Source organism: Monodon monoceros, unplaced genomic scaffold, assembly GCF_005190385.1.
Source record: "Monodon monoceros isolate NGI ecotype Baffin Bay Population unplaced genomic scaffold, NGI_Narwhal_1 Super_Scaffold_21, whole genome shotgun sequence".
Taxonomy (NCBI): Eukaryota; Metazoa; Chordata; class Mammalia; order Artiodactyla; family Monodontidae; genus Monodon; species Monodon monoceros.
The window spans coordinates 101778125-101790949 of record NW_021703778.1 but is presented as its reverse complement, the minus strand read 5'-3'; the positions used below and the strand labels follow the sequence as shown (position 1 = coordinate 101790949).

Genomic DNA, 12825 nt, shown 5'->3' with positions numbered 1-12825 from the left:
CCTCTCCCGTTGCGGAGCACAGGCTCCGGACGCGCAGGCTCAGCGGCCATGGCTCAGGGGCCCAGCCGCTCCGCGGCATGTGGGATCTCCCCGGACCGGGGCACGAACCCGTGTCCCCTGCAACTGCAGGCGGACTCTCAACCACTGCGCCACCAGGGAAGTCCCCCAGCTTCTCTTTTTAAGTGAGGCCATATTGTAGCTGGATTGACTCTTCCTGGGTCAAGGGCCTTTCCTGTTCCGCTCAGCTTGGACTGGGAAGGTGTACCCATGTGGTTCATAAAAGCAGGCGGTTGGGTAGCTCCCCTGAGAACCATAAAGTGAGAAGCAAGGCATCTTGAGTTGTGACCTGTCCTGTACATCCCTTCCCTGCCTAGCTCATAACTCACTTCCTACATATAGTTCCAAAGATGCCCTCTACTAATGTAACCCAATCCTCATAGGTAAAACCACACATTCATTTACCCCTTTCCTAACAGGAAGCACCCCAAAGTCATAGCTGCTGCTACATTGAGAAGCAGTCATGGGACCCCATCATCCAATCTGAACCCACAGCTCTCGGTGATGTCCATTTCAACTCTGGTTCTCTCACGATGCAGTCTAGCCATTCTGAAACCCATGGACTAAATGTTATGTGTAACACCCAACACACCCTGTGGACAATGGTGGAGACTCTCTTAATGCTCATTTAGAAAAAAAAAGGGAAAAGAAATTTCCACCCCTTAATCTAGCTGCGAGATACATACATTGGTCACCAGCTCAGCCTATATTCTGTCTAGTAGACTAGAGCCCACATCTGGTGATGGGCAGCCTCCTGCTGGTATGGCGAGGCCAGATGCTTGGACATAGTAAGAGGTATTGGAGGAGCCGGGACTGCTAAGCCTTTGGCTTGCTGCCTTTCCTCTTCTATGAAATGAGTCCCCTGATCTGTAAACAACTACTCTAGAGATATTGTCTTTGGCTGTTGATTGACCTGGGTCTTTGGAAACACCATGGAATCTTCTATTTTCTTCCTATGCCTTTTCTTCTATTTTTCTTCTCTGTGTCTTGTTAAAGTCTGGTTGTGGAGGTTTTTGGTTTTTTTATGAGTTCTTTAGTAGTTAATGATGTGACACAGAATAAAACTATCAGCTGAGTGGCTACATCTCAAGCCAGAATCTTTTTGGATTTTTTTTCCATTCAACTCCTGTTAAGAGTTTAGAGCACTCTAATTTTGTAATAGATAGAGTAGGTATCTATGGGACTGGGCTCCTGTAATCAAGCTTGTTTATTACTGAGCATTCTTTCTTGGCTAATTTCCATGTGGTTTCTGGGTTAATTGCATAGAAAAAAAGAAAAAAGAAAAATTTCATTTTCCGCACTGTATTGACATGACTTTTGCATTTGCGTTTAATCATTTGCACTTCTTCTATCTCAGTCCGTACAGTGAGCTGTCTTTATATTTACATACCACTGAGAACCGTATGATAAATGAGGGGTAGAATTAGAACGGAGGAAATCAGCATAGTTATTTTGTAAATAACTAAGTATCAAGGAATGCTGCAGCCATCAACCAACACCAAATAACTTCAAACTAATTAAGGCACTGGAGTATTTTTTTAAGCATATGTTATTCAGTCTTAATTTAGCTGTAAAAGTTCCTGTTCCCTAACCTGTCCTCTTTCTCTTCCGAGCTTCCCAGCTTTTGCTGGGTTGGGTGGGGCTCACCAATGAGAAATGGATACAGCTATCCAGAACCACAGGAGGATTTCTGTGTTATAGGAGCATACACACATGCACATACATATAGAACTAACAGACCACGTTTATAATGATGTGCAGTGCTAGGTATTTCACACAGGGTGTGAGACAGATGGTGATTGTCCTGGGAATGACGGTTTGGCATCGTGTCATTTACTGCTGTCTAGGTATTTTTGAGGTGAATACAGACATCTAAGAAGTCTGCTGCACGGGCTATGAGCAAAAGGCCAGATTTAAACATTCTTTTAAAAAAACAAAATGCAGGTCTTATATGTTTAAGCTCTCTTCACGAAGCCAGGGGTTTCTTAGGACAGCAGCGGTTATTGAGAGCCCCCTGCAGTTCTGGGCCTCTTCCGGTGAAGCCTCCTGCCCGTGCCTGTCCTGCCTCTCATGTGCATGTCTCCAGTCTAGCACAAACTAGTAGACACTCGAGGAAATGCCTGGTCAAAAGCAGGAAAACATGGCTAGGTTTGAAGGTTTGGGCCTTCAAATTTCTGTGGAACACTGACTCTTTACGATTTATATTGAGATTAAATATGATATCCGTGAAAGAAAACTACCAGGCTGGTGTTTTAAGAGAACCAATCAAGTAGGTAAACATCCTTGAATATGCACCTTTGCCCACTTGTTTGATGATTTCCTTCGTATTCTTAGGAGTAGAATTGCTGTGTGCCAATTTTCAGAGCTTTTGATAAATATACCAGAAGTGTCCTCCAGTTGGCTGTGTGTGAGGCTGCAGGAGTACCCACCTTCCACGTTTCACCTCATTTGTATTTGTGGCTCCAGAGCCTGGTGGCACTTTCTCAGAGCAGTTGGCTTGTTGGGAGAGGTGAGAATAGAATGTGTATATAAACTTCTAAGGTGACAGAGTGATATGAGCATTGGCTTGTTTTTGTTTATTTTGATACCCTTGGTTTAATTCCCCCAGATTCATGTGATGATTTCTTGATCTCAGCTTTACTTTCTCTTGGGCAGTAACATTTTTTTTTAAACTGTGCTCCCTCTGCCTTATGGGCTCTTAGAAACTTTCCCAGTCATGCTAATTAATTTAGTATCTACATCAGGTTATTCATACTCAATAACCATACAGAAATAAATTAGCCAACAGGCCAGATATAAGAAAAGCAGGGCAACTTGGATGATGGTCAACTGATATTAAGCCTCAGTTTGGGCAATAAAATAGACAGTGCTGGGGATGATGAATTTGAGACTGTGGACCGTGGTCAGTGGTGGGGGGAGGGGGGGCTGCTGGGAGAAGACTGTAGGACTACTTAATGTTGCTGAATCTTCAGGAGAAACTAGAAATCGGTTTCACATAAAATATGCATTTTTTTCTTTTTCTTTTAAACATCTTTGTTAGAGTATAGTTGCTTTACAATGGTGTGTTAGTTTGTGCTGTATAACAAAGTGAATCAGCTATACATATACATATATATCCCACATTTCTTCCCTCTTGCATGTCCCTCCCACCCTCCCTATCCCACCCCTCTAGGTGGTCACAAAGCAACGACCTGATCTCCCTGTGCTATGCGGCTGCTTCCCACTAGCTATCTGTTTTACATTTGGTAGTGTATATATGTCCATGTCACACTCTCACTTCGTCCCAGCTTACCCTTCCCCCTCCCCATGTCTTCAAGTCCATTCTCTATGTCTGTGTCTTTATTCCTGTCCTACCCCTAGGTTCTTCATAACCATTTTTTTTTTAAGATTCCATATATATGTGTTAGCATATGGTATTTGTTTTTCTCTTTCTGACTTACTTCACTCTGTATGACAGTCTCTAGGTCCATCCACCTCACTACAAATAACTCAATTTCATTTCCTTTTATGGCTGAGTAATATTCCACTGTATATATGTGCCACATCTTCTTTATCCATTCATCGGTCGATGGACACTTAGGTTGCTTCCATGTCCTGGCTCTTGTAAATAGAGCTGCAATGAACCTTGTGGTACATGACTCTTTTTGAATTATCATTTTCTCAGGGTATATGCCCAGGAGTGGGATTGCTGGGTCATATGGTAGTTCTATTTTTAGTTTTTTAAGGAACCTCCATACTGTTCTCCATAGTGGCTGTATCAATTTACATTCCCACCAGCAGTGCAAGAGGGTTCCCTTTTCTCCACACCCTCTCCAGCATTTATTTTTTGTAGATTTTTTGATGGTGGCCATTCTGACTGGTGTGAGGTGATACCTCACTGTAGTTTTGATTTGCATTTCTCTAATGATTAGTGATGTTGAGCATCCTTTCATGTGTTTGTTGGCAATCTGTATATTTTCTTTGGAGAAATGTCTGTTTAGGTCTTCTACCCATTTTTGATATTGAGCTGCATGAGCTGCTTGTAAAGTTTGGAGGTTAATCTTTTGTCAGTTGCTTCATTTGCAAATATTTTCTCCCATTCTGAGGGCTGTCTTTTTGTCTTGTTTATGCTTTCTTTTGCTGTGCAAAAGCTTTGAAGTTTCATTAGGTCCCATTTGTTTATTTTTGTTTTTACTTCTATTTCTCTAGGAGTTGGGTCAAAAAGGATCTTGCTGTGATGTATGTCATGGAGTGTTCTGCCTATATTTTCCTCTAAGAGTTTTATAGTGTCTGGCCTTACATTTAGGTCTTTAATCCATTTTGAGTTTATTTTTGTGTATGGTGTTAGGGAGTGTTCTAATTTCATTCTTTTACATGTAGCTATCCAGTTTTCCCAGCCCCACTTATTGAAGAGGCTGTCTTTTCTCCATTGTATATTCTTGCCTCCTTTATCAAAAATAAGATGACCATATGTGCGTGAGCTTATCTCTGAGCTTTCTATCCTGTTCCATTGATCTGTATTTCTGTTTTTGTGTCAGTACCATATTGTCTTGATGACTATAGCTTTGTAGGATAGTCTGAAGTCCGGGAGCCTGATTCCTCCAGCTCCGTTTTTCTTTCTCAAGATTGCTTTGGCTATTCGGGGTCTTTTGTGTTTCCTTACAAATTGTGAATTTTTTTGTTCTAGTTCTGTGAGAACTGCCATTGGTAGTTTGATAGGGATTGCATTGAATCTGTAGATTGCTTTGGGGAGTAGAGTCATTTTCACAATGTTGATTCTTCCAGTCCAAGGACATGGTATATCTCTCCATCTGTTTGTATCATCTTTAATTTCTTTCATCAGTGTCTTATAGTTTTCTGCATACAGGTCTTTTGTCTCCCTAGGTAGCTTTATTCCTAGGTATTTTATTCTTTTTGTTGCAGTGGTAAATGGGAGTGTTTCCTTAATTTCTGTTTCAGATTTTTCATCATTAGTGTATAGGAATGCCAGAGATTTCTGTGCATGAATTTTGTATCCTGCTGCTGTACCAAATTCATTGATTAGCTCTAGTAGTTTTCCGGTAGCATCTTTAGGATTCTCTATGTATAGTATCATGTCATCTGCAAACAGTGACAACTTTACTTCTTCTTTTCCAATTTGGATTCCTTTTATTTCTTTTTTGTCTCTGATTGCTGTGGCTAAAACTTCCAAAACTATGTTGAATAGCAGTGGTGAGAGTGGGCAACCTTGTCTTTTTCCTGATCTTAGAGGAAATGGTTTCAGTTTAAAATATGTGTTTTTAAAATGTACATGGGCCAAGAACATTTATTCTTGCAAAACTACCCATTGGTGACCTCAGGTCTGTCCACCCCCACTTCAGTGAACAGGTGGGGATGTACATTTTAAAAGTTCACCTTTCACCTTCCTTCCTCCCACCAACCCCCATAAGACTTAGTACCAAATGGACATCTGAGGAGTTTATATTTGTCTCAGATACCTTTTTTCTGTAACAGCTTCTCTGACCATGTTTCCTCCCATACATGTACCCAGGGTTGCCCTTTGCTGTTCTGAAAGTGTGTAGGGTCTGTGCAGAAGTGAGTATGTCCCTCCAGGGAGTCCTCTGCATTCACCTTAGGTCCGGCTGTGCCCGTCTGTCTTGAAGCATTCAGGGCACACCCTGGCACAGATCCCAGGTGGAAGCCCAGGCATGTGTCAGGTGACTCAGAGTTAACAGCTTCCATGGCTTTCCATCAAAGTGGATCTCCCTGCATAATCTGTGCAGGTCGACCTAAATAAATTCTTTAATTACATCTCAAGGACAGGCTTAGCAGAGTAAGTAGCTCCTGATCACCAGCCTCTGAAGGATTAAAATACCTGCCTCTTCTGCTGCTGTGAAGCAGCAGCGTCAGGCTCCTCATTTGGTCCAGGGTGGCCCGTTTCCTTGTGCTTCTCCTCGACTAGACTCTTTCCATTGGATGGATCTAACTGGTCTGTAATCTCCATCCCTTGTACAAAGCCCACGTCACGGAAGTTACTCAGTAAATGTGTGAAGAAGGATAGGTCCTGTCCCACGGTGGAATTTCTTTGTTAGCTCTGATAATAAGGAATAATGTGTTTGGAGCAGAAATGGTCATCAGAGCTGGATGGTTGTCCTCTTAGAAGGCTTGGAGAGCTTTAGCTCCGCATGATGCATTTCCCTGTCTGACCGTGAGTGGTGAATGATAGTGACTGTCATTCATCAGCCCCTTGCTTAATTGCTGAACCCACGGGACCAGTCTTAATTAATTTCTTCTCAAATGCTGCATAGAATTGCTTGCTTGTTGATTGTTCTTCTTCTCCACTAGGATGTAAACTCTGTGAGGGAAAGGACTGCTTTGACCTTAGTGTCCTCCATGTCTAGGACAGTGTTGCCTATTGGATAAGTGAGGCTGTGTCTTATCCCAGCTCTGCTCCTTGTGTGTGCCTTTTCTTGCCCTTTTTTTCTTGAAATGTCTACACGACCCTGCATCTCTCCGGTGTAGCAGCACTGCATCCACATTGGGGCAGACTTCAGTTAGCTCTGTCATTATTTTCCTGTGTAAGCTGGCAGTTCCATATGGTGAGGCAGAGAGGTGCGATGGAAACAGGACAGGACTGTGGGAAGAAAACCCGTCTCTCTTCTGGCTGAGTCTAGCAGAGCCATCCAGGTTTTTCCCTTCTCTGAGCCTTATGCTCTTTACCTGTCTGGGAGAGATGATGATACCTCCCTCATAAATTGGGCAGATGAAATAAGATGACACTGGAAGTAAGCTTTGTAAGATACTCTGTGATGTGTATATGCTTTTGCAGGTATAAGCTGACATGCTTACATGCCCGTCTGCCTTTCAAGGACCAGGGCACCCCAGGTAAAAGCAGGCTGACCCAGGGAGCTGTTTTCCTCCTCCTTCATCCTTCACAACAGTCTTGTGAAGTGGGTGGCACTACCCCATCTTAAAATTGAAGGTACGGCTCTCAGAGATCTAGAATTTTACTCAAAATTATTCGTCAAGTAAAGGCAAAGACAGAGCTCAGACCTGATCATCTGATGACAAACCTAGCCTTCTTTTCACCACCCAACATCTAGAAGATTGAGTGGGGGGTAGTGACCACTATGCCCTTGTCCTGGATTCTGGAGCTGGATTACGTGTGCTTGAACGTCTGTGTAATTTGTTAATGTGTGATACTATAAACTTGTGCTAGTATTAACCTGAGTTAGTATTAGAGTAGTGTTCAATTTTCAATTGATAGATTTTTCTTCCCTATCAAACACTGCACAGCTGGTTAGGTCAGAAGTTAGTTATTTTCTGGAACGTGCTGACTAAGAAAGGGGTTGACATTGAATGACAGAAGAACTGATCGAATGGGGCAGAATCTGCATTTGCATATGGACCTTGCGTCTGACCTGGATTTGTAGGCTATTCTGTGGCATCCCCAATGCATAGAACAGGGATGCCTGCCTACCCACCGATCCATCCCTTTCACATGGAGATTTCACTGTTGATTGGATGATGGATCCTAACCAAGGCATTCTAGTTTGTTGCTTCTGGGGAGTCTCAAGTGAACCTGTAGAGAACTCTTCAGTTACCCAACGGGACCTTGTGCAGCTGCGTGTGGAAGTCAGGATAATTTCGGCATTTCTGAGAGCATTTTAATAGAGCACTGATTACAGATTGCAGGCACCTGGTGGTGTTTTTGTACTGAGGCTGAAGGGTGCAGTTCCAAAGACAAGAACTGGACTTGACAGATTCCTATTTTCCTCCCCTGTTGTTTCCAGGGCCTGGAATAAGTGCTGAGAAACCTTTATAAGAGCTGATCCAGGCTCTTGGTGTGGTTAGCATTGTGCTTCCAGGAGACCCCCCAATCCAGAGCATTAATTCCCAGACTGGTAATAGACTTGTGCCTTTGCCCAGGGCATGTTCTCCTTCCAGTGGCTCAGAGCACTGAGACGGTAGGAGGGGCTCCTGTTAGTTGGGGTCAGCACAGAGCCCTGTGGCTTGGGACTTGGCCAGAACAATTCTGTGCTTCTTGGACTGTCTCAACCTCTTCCATTTGGGCAGGCCATCATTGCTTTTGGCCTCGACAGCCAAATGAGAAAACATAAACTGTGAAACTTCAAGGGAATAGAAGGTGATAGCCAAAAGTTGAGGTTTAGAAATCTATGGGCTAGGGATATTCTAGTCCAACACTTAATTCCATGCCAATTCATGAGAAAAAGGATGAATCTGAGAAGAGTCGCCACTGTAATAAATGATATTTTTCTCTCTTTCCCTCTCCCTTCTGACATACCACCTATTCTCACCTTCCACAAACTTAGGATTGCTATCATAACTTCGCAGTTATGTGGAGAACATCGCGGTAAGGTGGAGAGTAGTGGTTAGCCCTCATCTTGGCCTTGCTACTCTTTCGTTGTATGATTTGGGAATTACCCTCTGGATTTCAGTTTTCTTATGATTTAAGGAAGAGAATTGGATGAGCTAGACAATCACTATATCACTTCCAGCTGTTAAGTGTGTAAGCTTAAGAATGCTAACATACTAACTTGCACACATCTTTCAACTGAAGTATAAGCTGCTGGTGGGTAGGGCCCCCAAAATTGGTCAAGCAATGGTTGTTGGTTGGCTCATTTGGAAGGTCTTGCTGAGATCCTACTCAGTAAAGTCAAGTGGATAGAATTCCTCTTGCCAAGCGTTTCAAATGTGTGAAGCCAGGGGCACTGCTGTTAGGGAAGCAGCTAAGGTTGCTTGAAGCCTTGGCAGTGGAAGACAGAAGACACAGAAAGAGTATGGGGTAGGAGGTAACAAGGAGGGTCCCAGTTGTGCTTTTGAAATACCAGAGGGGGGTAATACAGCAAAGGAAGTGGAAAGAGGAGTTTTCCCTGAGAACCAGCAGAAACCTTTGAAATATGTGCCTTTCATTTTTAAGCCTTTTCCGGTTTGGAAAATAGCCTGCAAGGTTCATAAAACTGCCTGGTGGCAGCCATCCAAGGTCCTCCCAGGAGTTGACTCCTGTTATAAACAGCTGGTCTCCAAAGGAGGGTGGCAAACAGCTGTGATGAGGATTTGGTGGGCATTGTCCTGTTTGTGGAGATAGAGCTTTATCACAGACTCTCTGCTAATGCATTCTGAACTCCCCAATTTTCATCTGTGGAATCAAAACAAGCTGTATTCTAACTAGATTACGTGATCCTCTCCGCCAGTATCACAGCATGACCTGCACACCCAAGATGAGCAGATATCCAGAAAGAACGACTTCAAACTCCAGCCTGACTCGTTATCTTTGTAGTAGCTGGGCAGGGATGATAAGAGTATCTTGTCCACCCGAAAGCAAGGCTGATCAGAGGCAAAACTGTGAAGCAGATGAAATCGTCTTGATTTACCTGGAATGTATTTCTATCTCATCTCTTCCTACCTTTTTCATTTCTTCAATAGGAGATAGAGAGAGCAAAGACTACGAGTATCACGCTTCCCAGGTTCACATCCTAGCTCTGCCCTTGAAAAGCTGCATGATCTAGAGTAACTTACTTAACTACTCTGAGCTTTAGTTTCCTCATCTATAAAATGGAATCTCACCCTCCTCTCTCCCACATAAAGATGTATTAATGAGGACTTTCAGATACCAAAGTCACACGTTTAAGTGTACGCATCTCCTGTCGGAATTTGAGGTGCTGACGGGAAAAGCCTTTGGAGGCTGGGAGGGAATCTTTTTCAGCACCATTCAGATTACACTGCACAGGCACAAAATCATGAACTTGATCGTTGGGGAGACTGATTAAAGTTGAAATGACAATCCTTGGCTTGATCCGTATGGGAAGAGTTTAATGACCTTATTGAAAATCTCATTTGTGAAATTGAGCCATTGAAAGACAGAGTCCTTAGTCTTTTAAGTTGACAGTGTAAATATGTATAACAGGGCTTCTGGATGTATCACATTTCTTCTGCGCCCCTCATTGCTGTGAAGGACTTCATGTCAGAGCATAACACTGATAAAATGTCAATTACAGAAAACGAATTGAAACTCTCTCAAGAAATTATAAAGAGATGATATTCTCCAAATAAGGGATTCAAGTAGGAAATATTCTCAGAATTGATGATTTAGAGACTATTTTGAGAAGTTTTCTCTGATTTTTAGATTTTTAGAAAATATATAACTTGTTTCAACTACTTTTTTGGGTTTGTAGGTTTCATACACTTAAAATTGGAGGGTCTTTTTAAAGGTTTATTACCTTTTTAGTGTTATATTCCAGGTCTGTTCTAAAACAGAAATAGCTGAATCAAGAGAATTTATAATTTACCTAAGATTTGAGTTAACAAATATCGATATAAAAGGCTTATTTTATGCCTGCTGGAGGATTTGTTCATTGATTTGTTTGTTTTTAATGGTTGATATGTTTGGTCTTTATTTTTTAATCCAAAACTTCTGTTGTAAACTTCTGTATACATCAAAAAGAGAAAACACCTGAACCACACTGTCTTCCACTTCCTTTCATGTGTGGGTTCAGTGTTTCCCCCGTTGTTTTATCTTCAGTGTAAGTAGAAGAGGCACGCTAATTCAGCAATCAGTACAGAGCGTGGCACGCAATTAAAATGTTTATTTTCATGTTGTCAGTCTTCGTGTGGCTTGGTCCATATTTGGTTAGAATAGATTTGTCTGTAATGAGTGTTGTTAATAAACAATGCTCTCAGGCCAACATATTGTTTTGTTAGTTTGCCAGCTAGCTGTTGGGCACCACAATGACATGAGTACTCGAAAATTGGGAGATGCCAACAATTGGAGCTCCTTTTGGTTCATTTTCCCTTACAACCCTTTGTTCTTTCTTTGATATGCTTAAAGTCATTTTTAAGGCCTGCCTCACACTTTGGATCAATAATTCTGTCGTAATCCAGTGAGTGCACCCCAGCCTGCCCTTCCCTTTGGTACTTCATTTCTCCCCATCACTGTCGAGTCGGTATATGGGTACTGTAGGACCAACTTAGCTGATCCTGGAAATTTAAACTTGTGAATGTGGAGGTTCTATTACAGAATAAACCCCTCAACAAATCCTCCAAATGGCGTATTCCCAGCAGCCTTTTTTTGTTCTCGGTAATGTTATTTTTCGGCTTTGTCATATCATCTGTTAAAGTTAGGAAGTGATCGACAAGGCGGCTAAAAAGTCCACCCACCACGTAAATAAACTTGTGTAAACACAGGTCTTGTGGTCTGGGTGCAGAGAAGGGTTTGTTCTTTGGATATTAAGCCTACAAGAAGAATGTGCTTACTGAACATATAAACAAGGAAAGAGGAGATGACAATAGTCTAGATTTATAATTAAAGCAGACATGAGTCACCGGCTTGGAGGATCCTGTGAACATAATGTCTCATACAAGAGGAGGGTTAGTATATACACGGAAGAGAAAGCCAGCCAGGTCTTATGGTATTTGGTAGCCTGATGGTAAAAAAGAGCTTCTTTTCCTTCCTCAAGGAGCTAAGAGTCATGACCAGGGTTGCCGTGTGTGGTTGTGCTGCTTTTGCACTGCTCCAGGGATTGTGTCCAAGCGAACAGGTGCAAGTGGACATCTGGCTGGCATTCTGCTCACCAGGTCGTGGGTCCCGGCATGGAGCTGCATTTGCTCAGAGGAAAGGTGACGTTTTCTTCTCACCAAAATCACTTCCAGGCCTTGTGGTAATCATTCACAACATCTGCTCTCCTTTCTCACAACTCTTTGAAGGTGGAAATGTATCCGCTTTCACCTTTGGGATTCCCAACACCATGCCTGGACTGGAGTTGAAAAGAGAGTAGGGCAGACTGATAATTGGATCTCAATAAAATAAATTTTGATATATCTTCCAGTTTGGGGAGAAAGAGTGTACCCCAAAAACAAATTTTTTTAAGGAACACTGTAGTCAAGTTATAGTGGAATAAGAATACTGCCCTGCAGAACCTTAGACCTATTTTTCTTTGTTTCAAAACCCAGACATAATCATATTAACATTTTGGCAGACTTTTTTCTAGAAATCTCTTTATGCATATCAGTACACACATATACGTTTACATTCATGAGCTCATTTTGTTTTGTAACTTCCTTGTTTTCACTCTGTATTATGTCATTTTTTCAAGTTAGTATCTATAGATCTTTGCCATGATTTTGAAAGGTTATGTGATAGTCCATTGGGTTGAAGGGCTATACTGCATTTTAACAATGTAGATTGAATATTGATGGGTATTTAGGTTGTTTATAATGTTTTGCTCTTAAAAATGGATCTGAAGTAAGCATGCATCATGTATAATACACACAACATTTCCTTTTTCTCTAGTAGTGGAGTTGCTGGTTCTAGAGGTTTCAGTTCAAATACTAATCTCTGTAAGAGAGGAATTATAACTTCTTCATAACCCTGTGACCAATAGGGGTGAGTTAAAAATGCCATAGTTTACCATTCATAAATGCACATACCTAAAGATTCTAATTTACAAAAAGAGCAAGCTTTGGAAGATGCATTTAGCAGCTGTCTTGATTGTATCCTTGGGATTGCATGGAGGTGTTTTGTAAATCATGAAGTGCTGTACAAACCTCAGTGACTCATTACTAGAGCTTTACAGAGCATCTGCCATGTACTCTCAAAAAAGGTTTACGGAGTCTTTATTTTATAAATAATTCATTAAATACAGAGAAAAAAACAAAAACCCAGAGACAGTGGATCTGGACCTGGTTGTACAGTGGAATAAATCAAAGATATCATCAAGAAAACAAATCCCAGACCTTGCCCCCACAGGTACCCTGAATCTGTGTGAACAAGACCTGGGCACCCCCAGTTGA

The 12825-nt window shown here is 41.9% G+C and overlaps 1 protein-coding gene across 1 annotated transcript in view; it reads left to right on the top strand.

The window, feature by feature from the left end:
- The window catches only part of STXBP6 (syntaxin binding protein 6), a 261893-nt gene that overhangs the window by 49533 nt on the left and 199535 nt on the right, over window positions 1–12825 (top strand). The gene's annotated exons all lie outside the window — the stretch shown is intronic.